The sequence below is a fragment of the Alligator mississippiensis genome, chromosome 2 (assembly GCF_030867095.1).
Source record: "Alligator mississippiensis isolate rAllMis1 chromosome 2, rAllMis1, whole genome shotgun sequence".
Taxonomy (NCBI): domain Eukaryota; kingdom Metazoa; phylum Chordata; order Crocodylia; family Alligatoridae; genus Alligator; species Alligator mississippiensis.
In genome coordinates, this window is record NC_081825.1 from 190,628,754 (window position 1) to 190,655,281 (window position 26,528).

Here is a 26,528-nt window from a genome sequence, read left to right on the forward strand (position 1 = left end):
TCCTCTGCTCCTGGCAGCCTGAATATTTCATTCATGCTTTCTCCTTTGCCATGGCTCCCTCTCTCTCTCTCCGATTCAGGGAAAACAGGGGAGGGATGGGGGGGGAGAGAGAGAGAGAGAGAGAGAGAGAAAGTGTGTGTGTGTGTGTTGTGTGTGTGTGTGGGAGGCCTTTGAAAGCCTGCCTGTCAATCAAGCATGAAAGGGAGAAAAAGAGAGAGAGAGAGATGGAGAGAGAGAGAACAGCTTTTACAGGGAGAAGGTGGGCGGCTGTTGCTGCTGCCCGCCTTGCAGCCCTTCCCAGGGGCATCTCTACAGACAGGGGGAGTCAGCCTGGCACGGTCAACCTTTCCTAGGCGGGTCAAGCCCCCCCTGCACCTTCAGCAATGCCAAGTGCGGAGAGGGGGAGTCCCCATACCCATTCCTATGCCTTGCTAGTCCCCCGGCTGAGCTGCCTGTGTCCTGTGGGGGGGAGGCAGGGAGCCTTGCAGGGCGCAAGGGGGGCTCAGCGGGCTGGAGGCAGGGGGGCTCCTTTGTTGTTCAGTGCGGCGGGGTGGAGCAGGAAGGGGGGAGGAGGAGGGGGTTGCACTGGGGGGGCACCGTAGTGGGGCCCTTTCAAGCGTGCAAGGAGGCTGGGAGGGGTTTGGGGCTGGAGCTCCTTGCAGGCTGCAGTGGGGCAGGGGGCTGGCAAGTCCCTCTCTGTGGGGAGGGAACTAGGGAAGTTTTGCATCGTCATGGGCTGGGGGGGGTCACTGCTCACGAGTGCAAGGGGCGGAGGCTGGGGGGGCTCCACGGCGGCGGGGCAGCGCCTCTAGGGGGTGGGGGGCGCCGCAGGGCTGGGGGCTTTGCGGGGCGGGGGACCGTGCGCGTGGCACACGGAGCGGCACACACGCACACGCGCGCCCGGCGGCTCCTGCCCGCGCCCGCCGCTCTCCTGCAGCGCGAGTGAGGCTCTGCCGGGGGCTCCCGCCGCACCTGGGCGAGCAGGTGGGGCCGGCGCCGGGGGGCGGCAGGGAGGCAGGCACGGGGGAAGGGAGACTGCGGCAGCGGAGCAGGGGGCTGAGGCGCCGCGGGGCTCGGGCGCCTGCACCGGGCGGGGGGAGGGGGGGTGTACGGGGAGGGGACAGCAGCCCTTCAGGTCCCCTCCGTGCGCGACTGCAGCCATCCCCTCTCCAGCCGCTGGTGCTGGAGGCGGGGCCGCCCCGGCTCGGCGGGGAAAGGGTGGGCGCTGGGGCTGGGGGAGCCTTTGCTGCGGCCCCGGAGGGCGCCAGCAAGCAGCCCCAGAGGTGGGTCACTGCAAGGGGGTGGGGGTCTGGACACGCACTCACTCGCACACAACTCCTCATGCATCTCTCTGCAAAGATGCCCGCGACCCCCCTTCCCCGTCCTCTCTGTTGCCCTCTCCCCGCAGCGCTGGACCCGGCGAGGTGCAGAGGTTTGGGGACATGGGGGGAGGGAGATGTGTTACATTCACATTAGCAAGCCCGGGGGGGTAAATGCCCCGCCCCGGCCCGGCCCGGCCCGCCCCGCGGGAGTTGGTCAGGCGGTCCCGTGGGGGGCACAGAGGGCCCTAGGGTTTATTTTGGGGTGCCCCCGTTGCAGACACCGCGGCCCGGCTCGGCTGTGCCGGCCCTGGGCGCCAGTTGGCTCCCTGCTAGATGGCGGCGCTGGCGGGAGGGCGGCGCGGCGCGGCGCGGCGCTGCGCGGTGAGGGGCGCTCGGCTCGGCCGTGGGGAGGCGGGACAGCGGAGCGGCTTGGCGGGCAGCTCTCCAGGGGTCGCCTCGGCTGCCCTAGCCCCCCCTGGGCACGGGCTCCTGTTGCGTCTGGTCCAGGACAGGATCCGCTGCTGAACCCAGGTCTTGCTACTGTTGATCTCGGGGTGGGATTCGCTGCGAGCAGCCGAGGGTCTGGGTCGTGTGCGCTGGCGCCTGTAATCGCTGCTAGATTTCAAAATGTGGCAGCTAGACTAGCTTTTTTTGCCTGGTGACGGTTGTGCGCCCTGGGGGAAGCTTTGGTTGGTTTGGGCTGAGCGTTGAGGTCCACTGTTGCCTCAGTGGGAAGGATGAAGCTTTCAGGTTCATGCCAGGTTTTCATTGTCTTCGGCAGGAGTTGGCAGCCCCCCATGTTGCCCTGTGTAGGGTCTGAACAAAAAACCCGCCCACGGGTCTTCTCACCGTTGCTTGCCAGGAGACCACTACAGAATAGCAGAGTGCGAGGAGGTGTGTTAATACCTTGGGACTAAGCTTTGTAATTACTCACTTGTATTTGTACTTCAGGTCACTGCCATTGAAGCCGGTGGGAGTTTTACCACTGGGTGGGAGTTTTACCACTGGCTTCATTGGGAGGAAAACCTTGATCTTGCAAAGCCATGTCTGTGGGGCTGGTTTCAATAGATCTACAGCAGTGATTCTCGGCCAGGGTGCGGTGAGAGCCTTTTAAGGGTGAGTGAAGGTGCTGTGCAATAGTAACACTGTTCGGTGTGCAGGCACCTACACAAGATAAGCTCAGAGATTTCACTGGGGATCTGTACTGTCAAAAACAGACCTGTTGTGGTCTTTCTGAGTTTGTTTTGTTTTTTGGGGGGGGGTTGTAACAGATTTGCTGTATTATTTTTCCCTGGTCAAAAAAAAAACATACAAAAGCTAAGAGCTGGCATTTTCCTAGGGGTGCCTTAATGCTTAACAAGGGGTGTCTTGAGTCTAAAACAGTTGCGAACCAGTGTTTTACATATGAGTAAAGGTAAGCACTTGCTGAAGTGCATAACTTCGTTTTTCTGAAAATGAAGTGAGATTAACCTTCGGTATTGATCTTTGTTGGTTTCAGCTATTCAAGCTGAGCTTTACATTTTGGCCAGCTTTGCAAATGGGATCTAAACTTTGAAAGCAGCATCTATTGCTCCTTTTATAGGAAGAACTGCGAACTGGATGTCAAGCCTATAAAGCAAGAAAGTTTTAGGAGCCTTGGAACAGCTGCCTGTTCAACCAAAAATCAGAGAACAGAGGTATTCTTCACCTAATTAAATAATATCACTTTCTCTGCCAGAATGTCACCAGCATGCTTGGGTTCCATTTTTCTTATCTTCCCAGCAGAAAGTAGCTTAATTCATTGGGCAAAATTAAAAGAAATAAAAGCAAAGTAGTCTCTACATTTCCTCAGCCCCCTACAACACCAGAGCCAGGGCTCAGAATTTCAGGGGAGGCGTCAGTGTAGGCCCTGGAAGGAAACCATTACTTGCTATTCTGATTTATAACACCGTCTCTCAAAGGATCAAAATAAATGCATCCTCTTCAGTCTATTGATTTAAATTACATGTACAGTAAATGCAGTCCTCTGTGAAAATGTAGGCCCTAATTTACCCCCACTCTCTGACTCTTCTGCATAGGTGGGAAGGTGTGAAGCAGACATAAAGCCTCTTTTAAAAAACAAACCACCTCCTCTGGATTCCCTTCCAGTAAGGGAAGCCCTACATGGGGCAGATTTATCTCAGTGGCAGCAAAAACAGGGATAACTGGGTAAATTGCACTGGAGAAGGGAACTTGTTCAGAGGTTTTATACCCCCTGTGATTACAACAGTGCAAAGATTTTTGGTGTAAAACCAGTGAAAGCAGTTCTGGCTATTCTGTAAGCCTTCAAATTACTGGTAACACACCCCTATGGGATGAGGAGGTGGGGGTCAGGGTGTTTTCAAATGTTATGTCAAGTTACTGAAATAGTCCCTGTAGATAGATTGTAATGTTTTACCTTACAATGTTAGGTCATAAGCTATCTGAGAGTTTTATTTCACCCAGGGGAGTTAACAGACCCATTAAGTCAAACAGCATCTTGCATGGAACAGTGGATTAAAAAAGCAACAGTGTAAGGCCACGTGAATACACAGCTACATACTACGCTTGATGACCTAATCCTAGGCCCATTAATTTCACTAAAATAAGATAGAAGCTAGTCTAGTTGGATTAATGCAATCCTGTATTGAATTTGGTCATAAAATTGAAGAGCTGGTCTTATGGATATGTTACAGCATACCCCGGATGAGGTTTATTGTCATTTCGTTTAAAATCTTTTTACATTACTGCCTCACTGAAGAGGAGCTGTAGTGTTATACCAGTCTTACCCTGACACTTGGAGCTTTAGCCATGACTCTTCTGTTAGCATTAAGATGAGCAATCTCACTCCCAAATAATAAGAGGTCCCACATTTCCAATTCGTTAACATACAAAAATATTAAGCAATAGGCAATCCATGTTGAGATAAAAGGTTGAACATTTCTTTTTTAACCAATATGGTGAGCTCCTTTCAGCAGCCATCTAGATGGGAACACAGGGAAGAGAAGAGGAATCAACTTAAGATGTGAAATTAATTCACCAATTAAAGGGATTCTCAGTTCCCAGATTGAAGTGATATCATTAGTTTAAGGCAATTTATAGAAGAGTTTCCCTTGCTGTGTTGACTTTGCAGTTGTTACAGACAAAAACTCTCCCACTTAAAACCAGTGGAACCATTTTCTTTAGGTTTTTATCCTACTGTGTTGGCTGTTTTTACATCTGATCCTTATTTGTCACAGCTTCACATGATGACACTGCCTTTCATTTCTGTGGCACAGGAACAAAGCTCATCCCCTATTGACCATGTGGTACATCCAGTAGAAGTAGTCATTTTGTAGAAAAAAATTGATTTTAGGTTTTGGGTTTGAAGCATGTCCATTTTTGTAGGTTTTGAAATTCCTTGCAATAAAGTACATGCAGGAGCAAATCAACCAAACTGATAACTGGCCTTTGTTCCAGGTGTATTCAAGCAAAATAGGGTAAGATACCATTTACATTCTTTTGCCTCCACTTTGTATCTCAGTTTTGCTTGTCTGCTTTTTGTTTAGATTCCAAATGAAATAGGACTGTCAAGGTGCAAAGACAACGCATGTTTTCCTCTTCAGCTTATGCATGCAGAAGTTCTACAAGCTGTTCCTTGCCATACAAATAATGTGAGATATTTATTTAATGCATGTAAAGGGCTTGGCACATTAGGTCCCTGAGGTATAGAGGTACTTTTGCATTACAAACAATGCTGTGCAGAAAAGGCAGGTACCTTGGAAGTCATTGAGAACCTACTGTATACAGTATTTATACAGTATAGCTATGGTACACTTTGGAAATCTCAGTTAGATTTACAGCAGTACATGGGATTTTTTTGGCACTGTGGTCATCTCACTACAAACTCCTGATCTTGTAAGGATATGGAGCCAAATCTTGGCCCTATGATTTTGAACAAGGATTGTAAGAGATAATATAGCTGTAATTTTCACATTATGGGTTGAATTTTTGGCTCCTGCATACATCTCTGCACCACTGGAGAGATTAGACCAGGGAGCAGCTGGGCCTGTCAGGACCTTGCACTTGTCTGATACCTATTCCTTTCACCTGTGTTTTTCCGCACCTCTGTTTATTCATCTCCTGTTTGTGGTCCAAATCCTCAAATACAAGTTTTTTGGAGCAGGAATTGTCTGTGACATGAATATTATATTTACTATAGTTGGACCCTAAACCCAGTTTGGGGTTTGGTATCACTAATGTAATGGAATTTAACAACTGTTCCTTTTGGCTAGTTTTAAAGTTAAGGAGTGCTCTCTAGAATGCTTTGTATTCTAAACAGACCCAGTCTGGTATTACTGTTAGTTCTTGTTTTGATCTTAATTTATTTCTGCTACAAAAGCTCTTGGCTAATATGATCTTGGGTATTTCTAATGTGTCCATGCTATACCCATGATATACCCATATTTATCCCTACAGAGATTTACACACTGAGCAGATGTATCTATTTACTAGAACTTCTGCCTTAACTCTAACTCACCCTGAGGGTACGAGCAACCCACTTACAGTATGAGCAGGTTCTGATTTCTCTTCCATAGCAAACACACACCTTCAGCCCAGGCCAGCCAAGCATCATTACCAGAGCTATCAAGGAACTTTTTCCAAAGACAAATGAACAGGTGCTGCTGTGTTCACATAGCAATGAGTGATGGAATAAGAAGTGCTATTCGCATAACAATTTATAGACGCATCTTTGTGCCAGGATGTGCAAATGCTGTAGTCTCGTACACTCCATAGGATCTAATTTGTTTTGAATTCCACAACTAGAACTAGTGGAGACTAATGTGAGGTGCATAAAAAATACACCTTTGGGATGTTATTGGTTGCAGGTACAGCCCATTTACATTTGCCCATAACATATGGTGTTACATTAGTATTGTTTTTCTGGTATCGTTGGGACATGCAAAGCTAGCATGGCATTATACAAAATGATGCAAACTGAAGTTCTTACTCATATTCAGGTACACTTATGACATACAGCTGTCAGACTTGTTTGTACCGGGGGATTGGCAACCTATGGCCTGCTGGTGCATTCCAGCTCTCAAAAAGATTTTATTCAGTCTGCCAAGCACGTTTGCAAGAGGTTGTTCCATCTAGTGGCTGCCGCCAGTTGGCCTCCTTTGTCACCTGCTGTGTTAATTCAGCCTGCTGTTAGTGAAAATTTGTTGACCCCTGGTTTAGACTAAACAAGTGGTATAATTTCTGTCACTAGACTAACAGTACAACTCTGAATCTGGATGTTAATAGATAAAACTTTACTGAAGTACTAAGTAGCATTCACAATTCTGAAGCTGACAGTTTGGCGCAAGCTAAGGTTCCTTCCTAAAGGGGAAGACAGAGAACAGAGGCTTTGCATTTCTGGCACAGAGTGAGAGCATGAGGCAACATTATAGTCTGAAGCAGGATGTTTTGGGATGAGAAGATTCTCTTGACTTTTAAAATAAGTCATGAAATTTAGGACATTAGAGAGAGGGCCAGGTTCTATCCTCAACAGCTGTGTAAACCTGTGGCCTTCTGTTAAATTAGAACTAATATAAACATAGGATAAGTTGACTTTAAGGGGCCACGTGCTGATTTAGTCTCTACATATGTACATTTAAATTGACTCACTTAAAAAAAAAATCAGTGAAACAACTCTCCTTTTACACTAGCATGCTTGAGATCAGAATAGGCACCATTATCTCAGACCATTTATTTTTAATGTACAGTATCAGCTGCAGAACTAAAACATTAATTCCTAGTTGACTACTATGTCTTGAAATGGGTGTTTGTTTCAAAGGGAGAAAAACCTCCTCCTCTACAGAAGTTTTATGAAGCTTCAGTTCACTTGCAACAACAGTTGATAAGGAAATTGCAAGAACCTGAGGTCAGGAAAGAAATTGGTAGTTATGGCCCTAATCTGGCAGGCTGTTCCATGTAGATGTCCTGTGCACTTGTACAGATTTCTGTGAAGAGCCCCTTCAAGAATGAGCAGTTGGCAGGATCAGGAGTCTATGGAACTAGCAAGGAAAATGAATACTGTAGCTGCAGGGTGCTACGTGCTTCTAACTCATGATGATAAATACAGAATACAAACCTGTCCTACCTCTTTCCACCTCTTCCCCCCCCTTCCCCCACCAAAGGGCAAACATCCAATTGTTTGTGTTAAGGGGTAAAATGATCACGTTTTTGTAGATCTCTTCATGGAAAGTACAAAGCTAATAGGCTTGATTCAATCATCTTCACAAGCGGAAGAATCACAGCTCAGTTTTCCAGGTCCTTTCACCTTTGTTATTAGGTATATTTGCTAACTAGGACCATAACAAGGAATAAGTATAGAAAGCAACCTTGCGAAGCACATTTCTATTTATAAGTCACCAGAGAATTACGTCAATAAATTTTCCTAGGTAGACAAGTTCTTAGTCAGAATTACCCTCCCCCACACAGATGTGTCTAAATTGGTCAAAGAGACCCAAAACAGCTAGAGAGTACAGGTAATCACAAGGACCATCAAGACATGCATATTTTGGTAGCAGTTTATATTTACTTCTGTAAAGTGATACAAGAAGCTTACAGCCCAAATCTTCGCTGCCTTGTAATTGTACATACATGTTCAGTCGTCTTGCAAAATTGTCAAACATTGCACAGGTATAAATAATACATCTCGTTGAATTATTGGGTCGGGTAAGGAGATTGGCCCCATAACAAAGTGTATTTGACTGAAGTTGGCTAACTTAGGTCTACAGATCAGAAGCTGGCATTTTCTTCTTGTCTAGGATGCCCACCCTCTTCGACTTCAGGGGCCCAGACTCAAAGGTAGTGTAAATGTAATGGAGATTACCATGTCATTAGATCCTGCCAACAGATGGTGGGTTGCACTTATTACTTTAGGGGAACCAGACTTAAGTCAGTGAGAGCATAAATTAGTTTTAAGTAAATGGTGATGAAGTGGAAATTCAAGCATGGATGGGCACCAGTGGAAAAGCAACCAGGAGGAGACTGCAAGGAAGTGCAGAATGATATGAAATTATTTTTCAATGGAGCTGGTTAAAAATAAGAGAATGTTTTGTAATGACTGACAGATTCAAGCAGTCTTTATTGTTCTGTTCTTCAATAGCGGTCAGAAAAAAGAGAGAGACATTTAACAAGACATCCAATAGTGAATTTGCGGGTTCAAAAATTTGTTGTTTTTTGTTGTTTGTTTTTTTTTAAATGACAGGACAGGACTTTAAAGAACTGTCTAGCTTTGATTATACATTCAGTTTTCAAAAATCAGGGTTTTTATTTAAACATCTCCAGAAAATTTTAAGTACATTGTTCAAAGGTGCAATTCTGTCTTATGTTTATACACGATTACTCTCATTTTTGCTAATGGTGTATGCACATTGCTAAGGGCACATGCATACATGCATACATTTTGTAGGTTCAGCTGTAGTTACCTAACCTACACTTGCTTACTCTTAATATGTAACATGTAAATTAACTTTTTTCATCTACTTCCCCCTTAAGTAGCCCCAAGCAAGTTAGATATATGAAGAAGCCCTTCCATTGTCTGATATAAGTATTTGTCTCTGGCACCAGATGTGCAGGTGCCTCAGTTTCCCTTCACTTCAATCCAGCCATCTAAAGTTTGTGTTTTGTTCTCTAGGTAGCCAGGCCCATTAACTGTGTTAGTAGTCTGTTAGTAGTGTGGCTTTCCTGCCAAACAAAATACCTAAGCAAGCAGGAAACAAGTTGCTGCCTTCTTCTGCCTGAAGAGCCTTTCCATCTCATCTCAGGATTCACAAATACCATTTTGTTCTCTTGAAATACCTGCCCTCTCTCTTATTCTGGCATCTTCTAGACTTCAACAATTTCTTCTCCTCCTTCGAGTTTCTTGAAATCTTTTAATAGAGATGTTTTCATGGGGTGTGTGAAAGGGATGCCCAGAACTATACCAAAACATTCACTTAAAGACAAGTCAAATTCAAGAGAAATAAATAATAAATCAATTGTATTTTAATTAACAGCACCCAATTAATTCCTTATAAAATTACAGCATTCTACTTTTCTTTGTCTAGCAATATTCTACACCTAACAATTTAGTAATAACTCATTGAGAATTGACTCATACTCTTATACAGATGTAGTTTACCTTTCAATTTCATGTGTGATGGGGTTTTTTTGTTTGCTTGTTTTACTTCCATTGTTGCCTTCTACATTTTCAAGAGAAGGTTAGACCGACACTCAGTTGGGATGGTTTAGTCAGAGATGATCCTGCCTTGAACAGGGGCCTGGACTAGATGACCCGATGAAGTCCTCCCCTTTGTATTAAGTTTTCCTCCTCTCCTCCCCTCCCATTTGACCTCATTCTTGGCCTTTTCAGAATGGACAAGTACTTTACCTTATATAAGTCCTATTTTTCCTAATTGTTCCTTCCTGAGCTAACCTACATCCCTTAATCTGGGCCTACAAACTCTCAGGAACAGGCTCTGCTAGTCCTGTAGCCTCCCCTGAAGTGCAAGTACACATTCTGGTATGGACTCTTATGTGCTTGTTATATAGGATAAATGTTTCTTTCCAAGAACTCTGTTACTTCTTTTCTCCCAACAGAGCGACATTCATGCACCAAACTGAGAGAAACTCATCTAAGTTGAACAGGCCATGTCTACACATGTGCTTTGCTGCGGAGTAGACTAATTAGCTGCGGAGCAAAGCACCACCAGGCACATCCACATGAAATGCTAACAGCGCAGTAGGCTAATTCTGCACACAAGCATGGCATGAAAAAGCTATGCTAATGTTCAGTAGAATTAGTCTACAGTGCATTAACATCACTTATAAAGCATGCTCCTGCGCTAATGTGCAGTCACACTGATTACAGTGCATTCAGTTAGTACCTGTGGGAATACCTGTGTGATTAATGAACATGTAGGCACGCCCACCATCTACACATGATGGTATTAGGCTGCAATAAGCTAATTAATGCTGCAGTAATTTAGTATTGTCAGGGACAGTACTATTTTACACCAGGGTAATTTGCTACAATTAAACACACATGTAGATGCTGACCATGGGCGTAAATTGTGCCCAGTCAGCAGGAGGCCAGACTTCTGCTTGCTGCCTAGCTATGTGGCTCTGCACTTCCAACACCCTCATGCTCCAGCCAGCCTCTCTGTTGCCTGACACTGCCATCTGGAGCTTGGGACTTACCCCTCCTGTGTCCTCTGCCAGCTTGGCCTTCACCCCGACTCAGATTGCTGCTGTCCCAGGTGCACGTGTAGATGCTGTGCCCAGGAGTAGTTTACTTCAGCTCAAACTGCTACGGATTTTATTGCTTGTCGTTAATTGCATGTGTAGATGCACCTACAGTGAGCAGACAGGCCCTTAGCTTTAACAGTGTCTTACACTTTTAGCAGCTTTTTGGTCATGATCCTAGGGCCAATCCAGCAAGCAAAGAGGAAATTATAGACAGCACCTGGAAACTTTTAGAGACATGATCCTCTCAAAGATCCCAGAGGTTAGACTTTTCTTCTCTTTGTAGGAGAGCCTTCTAAGTCTAGTTTCTTAGAGAAGTAGGACACCAGGCTTCTCAGGAAGGCCACTATCTCTTCTCTAGAACAGTAGCAAGACACGCTTTACTGGTGGATTCCTTCTGTACAGGTTCGTGGAATGCAGTTCCTCGTTTCTTTTCTGTTTGAGATGCCAAATGTTTTCAGAGGAGCCAAATACAATCCATTATATACTGTCCCTGATTCTAGCTGGTGCTGTTAGGAGAACTTCAATTCCAAGGTGATTTTTGCAGCCACCATTGTCACACCTTTATTTAGAGAGATTCCTTATGGGTTCAGTCCAAAGTCCATTGAAGTAAATGGAAATGGTTCTGTTGATTATAGCAGTCTTTGGTTCAGGTCATCTGTTTGAAAGCTAAGATTCCAAACACTCAGCTACAGCTAGCTAGGCACTGACCACAGTCCTAACACTTCTTAAGACAGCAACATCTGATCAGAACTGCACATAGTGATGGTGGAAGGAAGAAACCCAATGATGTGCCTCTTTAAAAAAAAAAAAAAAAAGGTATAATGAATTAACAAACATCAAGGACTAAACAAAATTGTTTTATATCATTCAAAAACTAGGATAGCCAGCTATCCTACCATGCAAGCCTTTTGCTTCCTAGCCCTGACAGCTTGTGAGATTTTGTAACTATAACAGTCACTGGCCCTTTATATCAGGTCAAAATGCAGGTTAATTACATGAGTTATTCCAAAAAGATACCTGCAGACATACGCTTGCACCTATGCAGAGCCCCATTAGTAACAGCTGAGTCTGAAAGTGGAGCCAGCAGACATACCCTTGTTTGCCACTTGGACAACTGGGGACACTTTGGATAAGCCAGAATCCCTAGGTCCTGTCTGCACCACCAGAGGACCATGCTAGGGAGTGCCAGAGTGAAACCTTCTAGGTTGCTCAGTGTGCACTATGCACTGACATAGACAAAGCAGAGATATTTTAGCACAATAGAGCATGGAAGATGCAGACCTTAGAGAATGTGGGCCCATACTAATAATGTCCATGCCACATGCTATGTCCCAAATGGATCTAGCAGGTGGCATGGACATACCATGATGTATTGTAATACCCCTGGCACAGTCTTTTGATGGGGTGGACAGTCATGCATTTCCATGAATCCTGCATCAGCCCCTGCAGATTGGTATTTGTTACATTAGAAATGTTCGTTACCACTGGACTTAGCCTTGAACACAAAATGCTGTTTCCAATCTTACTGGGGTCCCATAACATTCTATGCATCTATTTGATTATTGGGGTTTTCATTTAGTTTCATTTCAACTTGTGTTAATTTTGGAGGCGAGTAAAATACAATCCATATTTCCTCCAGCAGAATCCAGTTATTTTGGTAAAGTGAATCAATTTTGTGTCTTAACTAGTCAGTTTTCCTGATGGATTTGCCAGCCTGGTTTATAATGAAAACAAGGTTTTGTTCCCTCTCTGCTGTACATCTTCACTAGCCTTGACTTGTTGAATATTGCCAAGTCAGTTTGTTTTCTTTCCAATAGCATCCCTCATTCAGTGTTATAATAGCATCTGTGCCATCATTTTCTGTTTCAGTAACAGTGCACTTTGCTTGCCTGGGGCTAGGGATTATTTGTCTCCTGTAGAAGATGAGCCTTTTTGTTGTCAGTAGGAATCACTGCCACCATTCAACTACACTGACCAGTGAATCTGTTCCTTTAAATTGAGAAGGAGACCAAGGGACAGAGAATACTTCCACAAAGTGGCTTGTTTTGGTCCCTCTTTAAATCAGAGTGTGCAGATGTTTACAAGAAGAGACTTGAGCACAGACAGGATTGTTTCTGTGAAACTGTGGACATGACTTCTTGTTTTGGGGAAGCTGTTGGGATTGTGCTTATAGCTGTGATCAAAAAAATACGGTCATGTTAGCTTTAGTTTATTTTGCTAGTGACTGCATCCTATTTTTCAGTGCCCATTCAGAATAGATAGCCTGTATTAAAAATTAAATTGATTTAAATTTTGCCTTGAATTATAGAGAGAAACTTTTCTTCAGCAAAGTTGTAATACAGCACTATGCATGCTCTGCCTTTTGCTAAAATGTCAGCGTCCAAATAACATTTGTACTTTTGACAGTCTCTTTCATATTAAACCAGCCAGTCTTCAGATTCTACAAAAATAAGTACAGTATCCTCAAGGTCAAATAATTACCAAAGTGTGTAACAATTCTCCGTGTCTAAGTAATTAATACCCTCCAACATAACTTGTACTATTTATTCCTCCTAGTCATACGCACTATAATATATTCTCATGCTTCATTTCTTTCAAGTCCTGAACATGCTGTACAGTTCTAATCAAAGGCTAGCTAGCAGGGAACTAGTAATGAGTTACAGCACATTTTACCTGTATGCTGCTGGTATATGTCCAGTTTAGAAAGGTAGTGTCCAAAATTTGATGCCGTGTAATAAATTATGGGTTCTTTCAATCCCATTCTTCACTGGTAACATTGCAAAAAATAGCATTACAATTGGCAACAGTCTCAGCAGAGAAAGCCAAGGGCTAAATGACCTTAGAATAAACTAACCTCTCATCTCTAGAAGCAGTTCCTTTTTAAAACCATGCTCGGGGCATGTTCAGGGAGGGAATATGGGGAAACTTGTGCTGTTACCTGTTCTGACAATAAATGGAGGCCTTCTTTCACTTGGCTGTCTATCGTAAATATACCACTCAGAACAGATTGCCTGTAAAATGTTTTTAAAAAGGCTTGCTCTACGTAACTGTTTGGGTTTTTTTGGTTTCTTAACATTGTATTGGCACCAAACCACAGGAATTGCATATCCCTTGTGCCTGGGTGAGCTGGCCCTTAAAGGGGGCTGGGACTTGAAAGGCAGTAAATGTAAAAGTCATGTAATGAGAAGCAGGCTACTACAACCCTGATGAGACAGTAGAGTAACCTGTGATCAGAGAAAGGCAGAGACCTGGGGGTTAATAGTACATAAAATGTGGCAAGTTTGGTAGGGGAAGTAATTTCTGTGGACTATAGCCTGTGCTAGTCAGGGGAAGTTTCTTTAATGTTACTTACGAGTTTTTGTATTTGAAAAATAAAATTGCATCCAATGACAAAGGTCTGAAATGGGCTTCAGCTTAGCAGTGGTTCCTTTTCACGCTGGTGAAACAGTCACTGATGTACTTATAAGCTAGGAAGAAATTGCCTTTTTTCCAAATATAGACAGGTCCTGTTAGATAGATCGCTGGCCTTGGCTGAGCTGTGGTCTGACCTGGACTCTTAATATAACTTGGAGAAACCGAATGTGTGATTCTTGTCTCACTGTACTGGCCTGGGATTTGTAAAGCATAATGTAAAGTGGCAATGCCTGTTGGAGTCTCTTGTGGGAGAGCAGGTAACATAGAGCTCTTTAGGTACTTAGTGGAGCTAAGGACCAGAATCAAGCTTGATGATAACCAAGGCTCCATATAGCAGTACAAATGCATTGTACATTTTTGCCTGCACATCCATTTTTTCTTTTTAATGAATGTTGTATCTAACATTTCTTGACTGTGTCTTCAAGCTCTTCTGGCTTCACTTATTAGCTATTAGACAGATAGCTCTATTTATCCATCTGTCACTCTCATCCCTTCCATTTCTTTCTTCCCCTCCCTCCAGCCCAAGCCACATCTTCACTAGCTGTACACTGCAAAGTACAAGGCTTGCTGTGGAAGTAGCAACCAGGAACATTTTTTAAAATCAGATAGGTATTCCTGCCACTTCCCCTCCATGCTCAGCAGCATGTCCCCTCCCCTCCCTTCCCATTCCCACTTCCTCTGCCACCTGCCATTACCACTGTCCTTAGATGCCACTGGGTAGGGAGAACTCCTGAGCTGCTCCTGCCCTGCTGCAGCCGGACAACTTCTTTCTCCCTCTCTGATCTCCCCAGGTATTCCTCACCAGCCTAGGAGCAGGTAGAGGGAACCTGCTTCCTGCTACCACAGTCTCCAAGTGAGCCCAGGTCCCTGCACAGCCCAGATGGAGTGAGGCAGGAGCAGCTATGGAGTTCCCCCTGCCTCTGGGGCAGCTAGATACAGCTACAGCAGCGGGTGGTGGAGGGGGGGGAATAGGAGGGAAGTGAGGATGTTATTGAGCATAGAGGGGAAGGGAGGGGGTGCCAAGACTGGAGTGATGGTGGGAAATTCTTACGTGATTGAGGTCTTAAAGTCCCCAGCTGCTGCTCCTGTGGCAGTGGTAGGGAAGCTGGGAGTGGGTTTGCAGCTATGCCTGCAGTGTGGTTGCTGCTCCCACACCCTGTCTTTTAAAATCACGGATCCTCTCATGGTCCCTGTCAGGGTAGTTGTCTGTGGTAAGGAAGAGACCATGTTTACACACAACACTGGTATGTTCATGGGACCTAGTTTACAGGGTAGATAGACCACAGCCATGGCAAGCAGCTCACCAAACAGCTACAAATTGCATAAAATTAATGGCAACTGATTGTTCCACAGTCATTCAGTGAAGAAGAGGAAATAAATGGAAAGCAGTTCAGAACCCCATGAGAGCTTACTTACCCATTAAGGTAAAGCAGAGATGTGTAAGATGTAACATTTAGATGCCAATGTACACCCAAATAATTTGGGGCTTTTTATGGATAGCCTAATTGGGAAGGGGGAGTTCCAGAAATAACTGCATAGGCCTGCTCCAAATTACCATTTTTTTTCTTTTTTCATATTTGACCACATTGTTTTAGCAAAACAGCCAAATGTTCCTGTGCTTTTTCTGCATCAGCAATATCTCCAACGAATTCTTCTTACAACCTCCCCTAAATCTGGCCAGCAGTAAGCTGCCTTCTGCTGAGGCATAGTTTTGATATACACAGAGTAGAACGGCTGCTCTTTAGCAGACAGAATCTTAAGCTTTTTACCTATTAGCCTAGCTTTTGGGGAGGCATCTACAGTTGTTTGATAGCAAAAGTATATGCCCCCTAACATTTACTATGAAAACAAATCTTTGGTGTCTGGGTGAATGAGTAAATCATCTGGAGAGAGACTTAGCTGTGTCTGTGGATGATTTCTTGTTTCACAGTTACCTGTTCAAATCTGTTTTCAAAAGTTTGCTGTCTGAGAACAGCCATTGTTAGGTCAGCGATGGAGTGTCCAGGGAAGTTAAAATGTCCTGCTGCAGGCATGCTTGTCTTTTCATAGCTGATGTCAGAGTGGTGTTCATTCATTCTGTGATATAGGGATCAACCAGTTTGTCCAGTGTAGGTAGCAGACGGGTACTGTAAGCAGGTGATGGCATATATGATGTTGATGCTGTTGCAAGAGAATGAACCTTGGATGTTATGATCCATGTTATTTGGCTCAGTAATGATGTGTCCTTTGTTGATGATGGGGCACAGAAGGCATTTGGGACCATTGCAAGGCCTGGTGCCTTGACGAGACTGCAAGTTAGGTAGCCTGTTGCTTGAGAGACACATATATCTACTCCTGGTAATGTTTGCCATCTCCCTTTCTTTCTCACTTCAGTTGCTGCATGGCTTTTGAAAGTGATATCTCACAAACTCTAAATCCAGGGCTGCTTTTCATATGATGTAAAGCAGAGGTTTCAAACTCATTTTGGGCCCTGGGTCAGATCTGGACTCCTACTGAACTGGACCTGTAGGTGTGGTAGGGGTCCAGCAACTGCAATGGGAGGAGTGGTGTCTAGAAACACCACTGAGGCTAAGCAGTAGGGCTGTGTGCAGTTTCAACGTATGTTTCATTTGGAAGATGTTTCAACATGTTTTGAGCCCAAAACAGTGAAATTGAAATGAAATGAAAGGCTTTGAAATGAAATGATGGCACTAGAAAGGTTTCAAGTTTCGAAGCCAGGCTTGCTTGCAGCTAAAAAGAAACTAAGAAGAGGTGGGGAAAGTCTGCTCTGATATTGACATCCAGCTCCCAGTTTGATTCCACAGCTCTCTGATTGCTTCCTCCAGCTCTCTGATTATTTCCGCTGCTCTTCCAGGGGGCACGGGCCCCTGATCTGCATACAGGGTTGCAGGCTGGGGCCAGTGGCAACCACTTGGTGCATCCCATGCCAAGTGCTGGGAAGACTGCAGCGCTACTGCTGGCCCCAGCCTGCAGCAGCAGCCTGCTGAAACGCGGTATGCATATCTGGGGGCCCACGCCCCCTGGGAAGAGCTGGGGAATCAAGCCAGGGGGTAGGGAATTAAGCCGGGAGCTGGGGGAATGTTCAGTTCCCAGTTCGATTCTCTAGCTCCCTGATCTTTCCTTCAGCTCTCTGATTGCTTCCCCCAGCTCTTCCCAGGGGCCGTGGGCCCCCGGATGATGCAGGATGACAGCAGACTGCTGCTGCCAGCTGAGGATAGTGGTGGCTCTGGGCTATTTCTCCTGCCAGTAGCAGCAGCCTGCTGAAACCCTGCACACAGATCCAGGGTCCACACCCCCCAGGAAGAGCTGGGGGAATGATCAGAGAGCTGGGGAATCGAACTGGGAGCTCCAGCTAACAGGTGGAGCTGCCCCAGCTCCAGGACAGTGCACTGTGACCTGCCGAGCCGTGCTGCACCAGTGTGATGGTGTAACTGCCGTGCAGGTGGTAGGCGGGGGAAGAGGGGGTGATCGCTGCCCCCTGCTGCCTCATGCTGCATGGGGGGGCTCTGCCATGAGCTCCCAGAGGCCCCAATTGCCTTTGCCAGAGATAGTGAGTGTGGGGCTTTTTTCTTTTCTTTTTTTTTTTTTAAAGCTCTGCACTCACCAGCTGTGGACCACCTGGGGCCAGGACCAGCACCCAAGTCTGCCCAGCACAGCCCCTGCTGAGCGCCGGGAAGAACCTAGTGCTGGCGCTGGTCCCAGCTGGCAGCGGCAGCCTGCTGTCATCCCGCACGCAGATCCAGGGGCCCACGCCCCCTGGGAGGGCTGCAGGGCAGTGCCAGACTCCTCCTGGGGATGCAGCCCTCTGATCTGCACGCAGGATGACAGCAGGCTGCCACTACCGGCAAGTGATACTAGTTTTGCTTTGAACAGTTTGAGGCACAGTTTCACAAAAACACCTGTACCTATCTTCTTGAAACTTGACAGGCTTTATGCCCTCAGAAGGGGCTACCATCCCTGTAATGCGCATCCAAATCAGACTAGAAATGACAAAGTTAGGCATTTTCATGATTACTCATTATAGCCTATGGGCGAAATGTGTCGAAACACTTTCGACAAAGCGAAACGGAACAGTGCTTCAAAACAGCAAAACGAAACACTGTCCCTTCAAAATGGCGAAATGGAAGTCGAAATGAAACGGTGCTGTTTCACATAGCCCTACTAAGCAGCCTCAGTTGAAGCAAGGACTGTAATCCGCACAGCTCTTGCTTGCCCCTTCTGCCAAGGACCATGTCCATCAGGGTCCAGGGGCCCTGAATTCTGTGATGGGACCTGCTTTGTAGGTTCACCCCTACATCCAGTAACTGAGCAGGCCAAATCCAGCCCTCAGGCTGTATGTTTGACAAGCCTGATGAAAAGTGTTTTTTCTTCATCTTGGTAATTTTCAAGATATTGCTTCTTCATGCCAACAAGATGTTTTGACACTTTTCCAACAAGTCTCGGAACAGTGCAAATATTACATTCAGGAAAGTTGAGAGCAACAAAACAATCGGGTATCCAGTTCTGAACTAATCAGACGTCTCCATCCTACAATAAATCTTGTTAATGTCATTTTGGACCATTTATACTAATACTACAGTGGTGAAAGAGTGCTGTTGTAGCTGTGATGGTCCAGAAATTATGCAAGAGGCAACGATTTCTTAGAATTATATCTTTTCATGGACCAACTATGTAGTTAGGATAAAATTAGACAAGCTTTCAAATATAAGACATTCTTCCTCAAGTCTCTGATTATAGGTAGCTAGGCACAACAAGTTAAGCACAGCATATTGGAAGGGCCGAGAGAAATTCTTAGGTGTAGCAGAAGAAAAGCAGCTGAGTCCTGGAAGACAAAGGCCTATCAAAAGCGGAGGGTCATTCTCACCTTCTTTGTGTGGAAAGTAATCAGAAGTTGGATAAATTATAACAGGCCATAAATGCAGTATCAGTGTTTAGTCCTCGGTTCTTAGTGTCCAGCCAGCTTATAAATTTTTGTTCCCATGTTCACCTTCTAAAGTAGATTAGGTAGATTTATTTCCCTTGAGTTCAAGGATAGTGAGGTCAGTGGTTGTTCTGAGAGAAATGTGCTCCTAATGATGACTGTCTCTGTCCTTTCACTTTTTTTTCTGTGAGAGTTCATTCTCTCGTTTAGTTGTGTCCATGTAGTTGCCACAAGAGCATATATTTGATATACTTGATCAATGTACCAAATGCCCAGTTGTTCTGTTGTGACATGATTTCAACTTGTGCCAAAAAAAAGGTATTGCAATCTTCTCACTTTGTTTCTGGTGATTCTGTTGATTTTTAAAGCTCTGACAGGAATATATTATCTGGATGCAATAGCAATATGCTGGTATTTTTAGGTACTGTGTTAGTCATGTTAGGGGATCCAGTTCTGCCATCCTTGTTCCTGTCAAGTAGCTCCTTATTCTGTAGATTCTCTCCCTCAGCAGGGGAGTATACCCTTTACCATGAGCAGGGGTGGCAGAACTTGGCCCACTTGGTTGCAAATAATGGGGAGGACTTAACAGACTTTAGCTTGCTTTCCTGATCAAGGTAATCCTTAAAATCAGCTTATGCAATTTATGAAGTTAGTCAGTATCAGGAAGTCTATTTGTAGAAAGATGGCTATACAAATAAAGTATTGAGTCAGTCTAACCACAGCCTAAGTGTATGATGAATCAAAAAAGTGAAAGGATGCAGAGTTGGATTTTAACATAGTTTCCAGTCAATTATTCCCACTCTAGAAAGAAGGGAGTCTTTAGTTACTGATGTGAGGGGTTAAAATGTTTTGAATGAATTGGTTCTTCAAGCCTGGGTATAATTAGGGCCCAATCCATTTTAATCTCTCTATGGTCATTATTAGCACTTCACTACAGTAATCTTTCATTTTTTTCTCTACCTCTGAAGCACAGAAACTGGGGAGAGGTAGTTAGCTGTGTTAGTCTGATGTCAGGCAGAAGACAGGGTAGATTTTCACTTTTTGGACTAAATCAGAAGTATATAAGTGTTTGTAAACAGCAGCTTACTTAATCAGATACTCTTATACAGAAACTTGCCATCCCTATCTTTATAAAATAGAAGCACTTGTTGCAACTTGTGCAAGGATGTGCAGGAGGCCTGTGATACAGTAGAAAACTGAACACATATTTTTAGTTGGAACTGAAGATCTCTTAGAAGTAAGGTTAGTATCCTGATCACTGGACAACCCTTTCTCTTTAAAGAAGACCCCTAGTGAATCTGCCACTGACTTCACAGAACAGGACCGGGTCTGTACACTTCATCTGTGTTCTGTGGAAAAATAATTTGAAGTCCTGTCCTGTCCAGCCAGCACCCAACATCAACACTAGGTAGAATGCTTGATGCATTTATATGTTTAGATAGTTACTGTTTACTCTTAGTCCAGTTCAACAAACTACCATGTAATGAGTTGACTCAAGTCTCACTGTAGGTGCTAGCAGCTGTGGGAGCACCGCACCAAACCAGATCAACCGCACTGCCCTGGCAAGCTCTGCTCATGTGCCCCCTTCCCCCGCCTCTTTCCCTGCACTCCTGGCCAGCTTCCAGGACCTACTGCCCAGACAGCCCTCCACCACACATGCCCACATACCTCCCCACATACCTCCCACAGGGCCGGGGCTGCTCCATGACCCCACCCCATGATCCTGGCTTTGCCCATCCATCTCACTTCTGAACATCGCTGCCCTCCTGCCCTTGGCCCCATCCCACATAGGGAGTTTTAGTGAGGTTGTTGGGGCAGGGCAGAGCGGAGTGTTGACCTGCCTGTGACAACTCATCAAAACTCCCTCTGTGGCCCCTGGACCCAAATAATTGCCCACTCCTGCCCTAGATGCTTGCCATGTGTGTGTATGTTATGTATTCAAAAAGTTGAGAGGTTCCTTTGGCTTTTGATTATCCTCAAATGAACAAAACACAAAATATAAGTGACAATGATTTCAACCATTTTGTGTAAAAAAAAAAAAAAAAAAAAAAAAAAAAAAAAAAGTTGGGGGAGGGGTGGGTGTGACTCATAAAGATATTGCCCCTTGGACTGCAATCCTCTATCCTGTATATCATGTTTCAACAGGTAATGAATTGTTTTGCTGAATTATAGTTAGGGATTTATAATGGAAATACGGACACCACCTCAACTATCCCATTGCAAATGTGACACTCTTAATTAAGGGATCTCTGGGGTGCAATAGGCTCCTTGTTGGATTAGCTTGCTCGAAACTTAATGGCAATTTGCAAATTGGTTTCCGGTTTTGCTTTTCGTTTTTCCCTTTTGTTATTCTACAAAGAAATTTTGTTTCAGATAATGTGAGAGACTGTTATACTTTATGGCTCCTTTTCATCTTTGCTAAAGAGTGTGTGTGTTGTTGTTTTTTCTCTTCCCCCCTCTTCCCCTTTTTTCCGGGCTTTAGGTGAGGGCTGTAGTATTTGATGATTCAGCTGGGAAATCCCGGAGCTACAGTTTAATGACTGACTACTTGGTAAGTCAATTTAGTACCAGTTGACTATAGCATAAATTAAACAAGAAATTATTGCTTGGGCCTTAGCAACAGATCAAATTCTGATTGCAGCTTCTGGTGGAAATCTAATGCAGCTCCCCTGGATACAGAGAAGTTATTCTAGATATGTACTAGTTTAACTGAGAATAGCACTATAGTAGTAGCAAAGTAAGAATGACAAACTATAAAAAGCTTTCTAGTTTATTTTTGGGGGGCTGGATTGCTTCCTTCAACAGAAAACCCTCTGAAAGGGAGGAGATGGGAAAAGGAAAAGTCTACTGGGGTGCTCTTATAGCCCCTCTTTTATAAATTCTTTGATAGCTAGATCTTTGCTCCATTTCTCTCATAGCTATGAAATATGCTGATTGATACCTCTGATCTATCTTGACCTCTGGAAGAATGTTGAAGACCAGGGTTTATTTGTATGGAGTGCCCATGTCTTCTCATTGGCTTTGGAACTTCTAGCACTCCCACAGTACTTTCTCAGCATGGCTGTTGTACTGCTTTTTGTAAGTCCCTCTAAGGTGGATTTCTGTGAAGCACAGGTTCATTTAACTTTCATGCAAACTCACCTAGAGCTGGTAGGAGAATATAGCTTGCAGGACTTAGAATAATAGAATCATAGAAAATTAGGGTTGGAAGGGACCTAAGGAGGTCATGTAAGTACACCCCCTGTTCGAAGCAGGAGCATCCCCAGCTAGGTAATTCCAGCCAGGGCTTTGTCAAGCCGGGCCTTAAAAACCTCCAAGGGTAGAGGTTACCACCTCTGCCACCTCTCTAGGTAACCTGTTCCAGTGCTTCACCACCCTCCTAGTGAGAGAGCTTTTCCTAACATCCAACCTAAACATCCATTGTTGCAACTTGAGACCATTGCTCCTTGTTCTGTCATCTATCACCACTGAGAACCGCGTAGCTCCATCCTCTTTGGACCCATGCTTTAGGTAGCTGAAAGCTGCTATCAAATTCCCCCTCAGTCTACTCCAGACTAAATACAGTTCCCTCAGCCTTTCCTCATAAGTCATGTGCCCCAGCCCCCAAACCATTTTCATTGCTCTTCACTAGACTCTCTCCAACTTGTTCACATCCTTTCTGTAGTAGGGGCCCCAAAACTGCACACAGTACTCCAGATGTGGCCTCACCAGTGCAGAATAGAGCAGAATAATTACTTCCCTCAGTCTGCTGGCAACGCTTCTACTAATGCAGCCCAGTATGCTGTTAGACTTCTTGGCAGCAAGAGCACACTGCTGACTCATATCCAGATTATTGTCCATTGTAACCCCCAGGTCCTTTTCTGTAGAGCTGCTTCCCAGCCATTCAGCCCCCAGACATGGGATTCTTCATAGATTTCATAGACATTTGGGCTGGAAAGGACCCCGGAGGATCATCAAGTCCAGCCCCCTGCCCCATGGGCAGGAAGTCAGCAGGGATCATAGGATCCCAGCAAGACAAGCATCCAAATGTGTCTCAAAGGCATTCAAAGTGGGTGCTTGAACCGCCTCCGGTGGCAGTCTATTCCAAACCTTGGGGGCTCGGACAGTAAAGAAGTTCTTCCTTATGTCCAGCCTGAATCGGTTGTGGCGGAGTTTGTGACCTCAGTGCAGGACTTTGCACTTGTCCTGGTTGAACCAGATGAGATTTCTTTTGGCCCAGTCCTCCAACTTGTCTAGATCACTCTGAATCCTAGCCCTACCCTCCAGTGTATCTAATACACTCCCCAGGTTGGTGTCATCTGCAAACTTGCTGAAGATGCAATCCATCCCATCTTCCATTTTGTTAATGAAGGTATTGAACAAAACCTGCCCCAGGACTGACCCCTGGGGCACTCCATTTGATACTGGCTGCCAGCTAGCCATTGAGCCATTGATTACTACCTGCTGAGCACAACAATCCAGCCATCTTTCTATCTACCTTATAGTCTATTCATCCAACCCATACTTCCTCAGCTTGCTTGCAAGAATGCTGTGGGGGACGGTATCAAACATCTTGCTAAAGTTAAAGTATATGTTGTGCCCACTGCTTTCCCTGCATCCACAGAGCTAGTCATCTCCTCATAGAAGGCAATTGGGTTGATCAGGCATGACTTTCCCTGGGTCCGGCATGACTTGCCCAACTTGCATGGCTTCCCTTACCTTCCAGCAGATGTGGTATCCCAACTATGCTCTTAAAGAACATCTACTCCTGGGAACTGTTGGCACTGGATTTATGACCCAAATACCTTGTTCTGGATGGACCCAAACCCTCAGACCGACCACATCCTCTCTGTTCAGTTCTAGGTGAATTTTGATACACAGTTATAGTATAAAAAAATAATGCAAACAATTCTATATCGACCAGTTGTAGAGCTGTTATCAGAGGGAAGGTATGTCTGGCCAGTACACAAGCTTCACCCTGAGGTTCTTTCTTGAGTGTCAGATGTCAGCAGGCTGGAGGTCGAAGACTGAGGCCCACCTCCACTCCTCCCCAGTGGGGTGGGTGAGACGGGCTGGTAGTGTGCCCTTTGTCCATTGTGGCCTTGGGTTCCCCTCTCGGGAACCCTTTGCTGCTCTGAAATATCCCTCCTTTTGTATCCTTTTCCTCCTCTGTTGACTCTTCATCTCAGGGCATCATTGATTGGTTTCCCTGTGGTCATCATACCACATCTGTCTTGTCAGCATGTTCTCTTGTTTCACAAAACCATCATTTGCACACATCCTAATTTGGTTGTTTATCGGGCTTCCTAATTTGGTCTGTTCCTCAAAGCCAGAAATTCCAGGGCTGTGCAGTTGGGCACTGTGACCTGGTGCCAATGCTGCAGAGTCTGTTATCTCTGTTATAGAACAGTGTGGTACATGTCTTCAATTTCTCAGCTTGTGTGTCTGCTTGCTGTTTATCTGCGTCAGACACATTGGCTCTTGAAGGAAATTTTGTCACAAATTGTCTTTTAGAAATCAGTTAACCCTTGCCATTGCCCTGCACCATTGTTCTAATGCAATATCTACTTACCTACAAGCCAATTCCCAAAGACAAAGCTCTAAATATCATTTTTTAGACATCGGGAAGGATATTCTCTGCCCAGAGACCAGGGGAAAACAGTCTGTCCCCCAGTCATTCTGATACATAATTGGTATTTTAAGGACTGATTAAGTCATTATGACTTGATCGTCTTTTATTTAAATCTCCACCGAAAGGAGTTATTCTGGAACAACTTTTGTGTGGATGCTCTTATTGCAAAGTAGTTATTTTGCTTTTAACTCACACTTCCTTACAGTCTGGAGTAATTTTCATGTGTAGAGAATCTTGTAGAATCTTATAAACCTGTGCAATGTCATAAAGTAAGACATCACAGATTAGTGTAGAAAAAATATCTCTCCTATTTAAAATTAAACCAGTTAAGACTAGATTTTTTTTAAAGTTCCCGATCAGGTTAGGTAACTAAATGAATACACTAGATTTGCAAAATGCTTAACAGCCAGCAGCTACCATATTTCTCAGTGGAGTTGCTGAGTGCCAAGAACTTTCTGGGAATAAGGAGACTTCATCTAGGTACCTAAATAGGAGTGAGGATTTCTTGAGGGGGAGGAAGAAAGGGACATTGGCCCTTACCACTCAGCATCTCTAGGAGACAGAATGAGTAAAATAGATTACTTTACAGTCCCCATTCTGGCCTAGGTAATTTTATTGGTGAAAGAGTGTGGGAAGAAGAAAGTAAACTAGCACAGATGGTCTTTAGCTCTGGAAGTTGTTTTGTTTTAATTTTAGACAAGTTACCCTAGCCAAGAGTTCACTTATTGGTGACCTATCATCTTTACTATGGGCCCTCCACTGCAAACTGCAATGCCATAGGGATGGCTCAACACATGCTCCTTGGAATCACAAAGAGCTTCTAAACTGCCTGTGTTTGTGTTAAATGTTTGGCTAGCATTGTGCTCATTCACAAGCAGATAGAGAATAAGTATCATGAATCCACAGTAGTCCCTCCTGGTTAGACAGTCTTCAGATCTCCCTCAAGCTGTAGAAACAGTGGCATGGATTCTGGTCTCAGTTGTGCTGATGTAAATCTGGTATAATCTTTATTACTGAAATTGAAAATCCTGACTGGAATTGCTCTAGATTTACAGTGGTATAACTGAAAACAGAATCTGTCTTGGGTTGGATTCACTAGGCTTTCAGACCTTGAGTAAATTGATTGATTTGCCAATAAACTTGTGAGAGTTAATCTATTTGTAACTCCCTACACATATGTTTGATCTTAGTTTCAAATAGATTTTAAGGCCAGAGAGACACTAAGCCATGTAGTTTCAATTCCTGGATGTCTCAAGCCATTATATTTCACACAGATACCCCTATTCTTAAGTCCAGTTATTTTAGTTAAACTAGAGCATTTCAGTCCTCAGGAACCTAAATAACTCTATATTATAGGCAAATGACAGGAGAGACCAAAATGCTGCTTTGATCCATGGCCCCAATGATCCATGTGCAATGTTGTAGAGAAAGGCATAAGTTCCCCCCCCCTCCCCACACAGTCTGGTGAGGCAGAAGAAGGGAAGGGATTCCTCTTAAACCCAAAACTGGTGATCAGTGTGATCCAGGAATTAGACATTTGAGAAAAGAGGAGGCCCTCAAAGCACAGCTCTGATACTTTGGGGGAAGGTGCATCTTCCTCTGCCTTCTGCTAAACACATCTGGTCAATTATGTATCCAAGAAAACTCCTTCCTTCCCTTCAAGAAACTGTTTAAAATCTAGAAACTTGAGATTTTATTATGGGTATCATCTTATTATTGCAAGTGTGAGACATTGAGTGCAGGCAGTCCTGTTCTCCTTTTCCTTTTGGTCCACAAAGGGAGGAGATGAACAGGGAATTAATAGATTCCCTGTCTAGAAGGGACTAGCAGAAGGTTCTAGTCAGGAAGTGGATTAAAATGTATCTTTGAGATAGACATCTAAAAATCCCAGGAGATGGAAAGTCCAGCACGCTCTCAGTTAGTCCTTCCACTATTTAATCATCCTCACTGATGGTAAATTGTTTATTTCAAGGTTAAATTTGCTATCTTCAGTTCCTGAAAATTG

At 44.6% G+C, this 26,528-nt stretch overlaps 1 protein-coding gene across 10 annotated transcripts in view; it reads left to right on the top strand.

The window, feature by feature from the left end:
- The first annotated feature begins 878 nt into the window (after nucleotides 1–878).
- PTPN5 (protein tyrosine phosphatase non-receptor type 5) overlaps nucleotides 879–26,528 on the top strand; it is a 147,351-nt gene continuing 121,701 nt past the window's right edge. For 2 of the 10 annotated variants that reach the window (XM_019477152.2, XM_019477154.2), the window contains exon 1: nucleotides 1,712–1,853. The gene's annotated coding sequence lies outside the window, so the exon portion shown is untranslated. Of the gene's footprint in view, nucleotides 985–1,241; nucleotides 1,284–1,707; nucleotides 1,854–2,103; nucleotides 2,217–2,820; nucleotides 2,999–4,867; nucleotides 4,973–19,058; nucleotides 21,464–26,528 lie in introns of those variants that run through there. The other 8 variants (XM_059722602.1, XM_059722604.1, XM_019477155.2 and 5 more) reach the window with 8 other exon arrangements.